At 40.1% G+C, this 4,501-nt stretch overlaps 1 pseudogene; it reads left to right on the top strand.

The window, feature by feature from the left end:
• Positions 1-661: 661 nt before the first annotated feature.
• LOC110582687 lies at positions 662-2,486 on the top strand (annotated as a pseudogene).
• Positions 2,487-4,501: the final 2,015 nt, after the last annotated feature.

The raw sequence follows: 4,501 nt of genomic DNA on the forward strand, positions 1-4,501 counted from the left end.
GAAAGAAAGAAAGAAAGAAAGAAAGAAAGAAAGAAAGAAAGAAAGAAAGAAAGAAAGAAAGAAAGAAAGAAAAAAAACAAAAAGAAAAGGAAAGAAAAGAAAGAAACCAGAACAATGTAGAAAAGAGATTTTAAATAATTTGGAAACTGGAAGCCAGGTAGGCAGTTATTACTAATTTAGGAGACCTGAATGGAGATGTGTATGTGTGTGTGAGAAGAATGGGGATTACAGCAAGAATCACTGTTTCGTACCACAGGAGCCTGAAGAGTTGAAGGGATCAGTTCCTTCAGTGAAGGTGCAAGGCAGAGCAGAAAGGAAGGTAAGTGGCTGAGTCTTTAAAAAGAGCTGCTATATTTTCTTCTATCCTGAGAAGCCAAGTAATTATCTCTCTCCTACCCCTGCTAAAGTTAAAGGGTTTAGTTTCTGGAAAAGTTGAACAATGGAGGATCTCATCTAAGGATATAAAGCATAAATAAGGGGAAGAGGTAAGTAAGGAACGAAAAATAGAATTTGAATGATAATTCATTTAATAAACACTGAGTCCATAGACACTTCCCCATCCTGGGGCCTGGCCTACTAGCATCCAAGTCAAAATCCCCATGCAGGAAATAGAAGGAAAAACCAAATCAAAAGAAAAAAAAAATTCCTATCCATACCGACAATGGGAGATCCCATCAAACACAACAAAGAGCCTGAGTTCTTCCCTGGGTAAAACTCATCAGTAAACCAATCCCGCCTGAGAAAATAGGGCTCCAATAAACTCTTAGTGCCTCACTCTTAATATAAATGAGAGGCCAAGGACTACCAACCAGTTGTGAAAAATCTCTAATATAAAATATGAAAATGAAAACATACAGAAAAACAAACAACAACAACAGCAACAGCAAAAACAAGGGAATTTAAGGAGCAAAAATAAAAAAAAATTATTTTCCTTAAAGAAATAAGATAAATATACCTATGCATAGCCACAAATCAAAATGCTACAAAAGGGGGTTATTTCAGATAACAAGAAGAATGTCTTAGAAAATTAAAATATAATAGCAAAACTAAAAATGAAAGAAATATTGAAAAACAAAGTTGGTGGTATCTCCCAGAAAATAAAGCAAAAATAGAAGAAAAATAGGACAGAAAATATAAGAAAAAAAGATTGACTCAGTAAGTCCAACATTTATATACTGGGAGTTCCAGATAAAAAAGCACAGAAAATGGAAAGGAAAAATTATCAAAGAAATAAAATAAAACAAGGAAAATTCCCCTAATTAGATGTGGATCTCCACATCGAAAAGAGCTTAAAGGATCCAACACAAATGAATGGAGAAACAAAGCAAAAACAACTCACATCAAAGTCCATCACTGCAAAATTTCAGAGATGAAGGAGGAGCCTGAAAACTTCCTGGGAAAGAGAGACAAGATTCACAAGCATAGGTCTGTGTCTAAAAGTACCATCTGCCTTCTGAGCAGCCATGTTGAAAGCAATAAAACAAATGTAAAAATGCTTTTAAAATTCTGATGCATGATTTGCTACCTAAAAATTTAAGTCCAAACTATCAACTATGAGAATAGGAAAAAAATTCCCAATATAAGTGCTCTCAAAAAATTTTCTTCCTCCATATAATTACTGAAAGTTGCTACAGAGTGGTCTCCAGCAAAACAAGATACTAAAGAAGAAATGAAGGTGTAATCTATCTTCAAGCTTTCTATCAAACGGAGTTCACAGTTCCAAAGAAGAGGACCCTGGATGATTATCTAGATGAAGAATTTATCTGGAGGATATGGATAATTTATAGTATCATTGGAAGGGCTACAAAACATGCCATGCACTGTCACCAGAGAAATGAAACGTTTTACACCTCTTGAGCTGTGCTGAGATTGGAGGTGGGAGAAGTGCCATAATTGGACTTGGCATCCTCCACAACAAGGACCAAAAGGTTAACTATGAAGATCCCAAAAGCTAGGACATCTATGAAAGGCTTTTGGTCAAGCGGTATGATTTTCTGGCCAAACAAACCAACTCCACTTACAACCAAGTTGTGCTGAAGAGGTGGTTCATGAGTCGCACCAACCTGCCGCCTTCATCCTTTCCCGGATGATCTGGAAGATGAAACTTTCTGGCCAGGAAGACAAAAGAGCTATTGTTGCAGAAACTATAACGGGTGACCCGAGCATCCATCCAGGAGGTACCCAAACTGAAAGTGTGCACACTATGCTGAAAACAGCCTCGTGCAGAACCTTCATCCTCAAGGCTGGAGCTAGAGCCTCACCTTCATCCAGCTGGCCCTGTACTCCCCCAAGCGTGGCAGGGCTGTGCTGCTCTCTGCTCCTCTGAAGGGTCCAGAAGTGTGCGGGCATTTTAACAAGGCCGGGAGACCCTGTGCAGCCACACTACACCCTACATGCACTCCAAGGGCCACAAGTTTGAGCTCACCAGAGTCCAATGGACACACCGTGGTTACAAAAACTGCCCCCAGATCCTGCTTTGTTATTAAAAAGATTTTGGATGCAAGAAAATAAATTAATTACACATTTTAAAATGGATTCATGAGGCCCTTTTATCTTTCACATAAAACCACCAGAGATCTTGCTTGTGGACACTTCCACAATTGCAAGGCAGATACACACAGCTCTAGAAACTTCGTGGGAAACAAGGAGAAAAACAATGATTTGGGAGAATCTTATGATTACAGACTGGGGGTTCCAGCAGGGTTCCATGTGGTCAAGCTTGACTCCTGTAGCAGTACTAAGAAAACAGCAAGAATATCACAGGGGTGGGAGAGGGCAGTTAGTGCCAGAGGCCCTTGCAGGTATTGGCTGGGGGTGGTGAGCTGTCCCTACCCACACCAAGAGTCCCACCTTACAGTGTTATCTCTGCTACCATAAGAGAAAGCATCCCCTGCCCCCTTTTTTTATGCATCATGAGCAAAAACATAAAATCTGCTGTGAACACATTTGACTGAGCCATCCTAGCTTACACATTTGTCTCCTGGATAAAAAAAATGTCAGTGAAAATGAGAATCTAGTATTTTCAGCTACTGTACAGCAAGTCAGTCTTTACTTTCCTGCATTGTCCATAAGAATGAGGCTTTCCCCTATCACAGAAAATGCTTCAGATGCTAGGCATGCAAAACTAACAACAAATAGCCTTTATATGTGATATCCATGAAATAGTGGATCCAGCACAGGACAGAGGTGAAGAGAATTTGCTGGAAAAGAACAAGAAGTGTGAAGATACACATAGAGACTTAGAGAAAAACCAGGCAGACTGAAGCAGAAGAGTTAGGAATTAAAGTTCTGGGAGGAATTTCACAAAATTCCTATTACAATAAATAGATTCCCAGAAATAGGACTGGGTGGAAAATAGGACTGAGAAGTGAAGATTGTGGGAATATTTAGGCAGAGATTTTAAGAAAACTAAGTAACAACAAAAATAAAGGGCAAGTAACTCCACAAAATACCAACAAAAAAGTTGTACAAGAAAGGGAATTTAACAGTAGTGCTCAACTTGGTTCTGAATTAAACAGTATATGCATAACCACAGTAATTTAAAACTGAATACAGCTTTCAACTTAAATGTTAAAAACTGGGTTTGATGGGAAGAGTGGACATGTATTTGTGATAGGGACTTCAGATTATGAGAGGGATTTAAAAGGGCCAACTTCAGTTTCTATAGGTGGAAATCGATACACAATATCTGAAATTTAGAAAGATATGAAAAATAAGTTATTTTGGAACCTAAACACCAGGGAAAATAGCTAAAACACTTTCTGGTAGCATCCACTGGGGGAGTGGAGAACTGCTGGAGGGAGGGATGGACAGAAGACTGCAGTTTTACAACTTCTATTATTACCTTTTTGATTTCTTTATTGCCTTTTGATTTTTTGAGCCATTTCTAAGAATTGCTTTGAGAGAACGTCCTATTTAATCTGTAAAAAAATTAAAATCCTCCCTTGCCTTCACTTCTCTGTGTGGTCCCAGATTCGCCATGTGATTTCCAGGACTTGTAAGAAAACCCTACCATTGCTGGGACCTCAGACTGCGAGTCTCTGCTCATAACCACAGGCTGATAAAGAAAAAATACCTGAGGAGGAGCAAGATGGCAGACGAGTAGGAGACCTAAATTTCATCTGGGTCCCAGGATATCAGCTAGATAGGGATCAAACCATTCTGAACACCTACGAACTCAACAGGAGATTGAAGTAAAGAATAGCAGCAGCTCTCTGAACAGAAAAGTGACCACTTTCTGGAAGGTAGGATGTGCGGAGAAGTGAATCTGAGGCGATATTCGGGAGGATAGGCAGCGGGGGAGGGGGTCTCCGTAAGCCATTACAGACAAGTGATACAGCAGCGGAGCACAAAATCGGAACTTTAGAAGTCAGATCCACTGAGGGACATCGCTCCAGTGGCTAAGCAGGGGGTGGAACCCTTGCTGAGACAGTGTGGTCTCAGGACCCTCGGGGTCACAGGAAGACCGGGGGTGCCTGAGTGCAGCAGAGCTCCCAGGTAT

This window comes from Neomonachus schauinslandi, chromosome 1, assembly GCF_002201575.2.
Source record: "Neomonachus schauinslandi chromosome 1, ASM220157v2, whole genome shotgun sequence".
In the NCBI taxonomy this organism is placed as follows: Eukaryota; Metazoa; Chordata; class Mammalia; order Carnivora; family Phocidae; genus Neomonachus; species Neomonachus schauinslandi.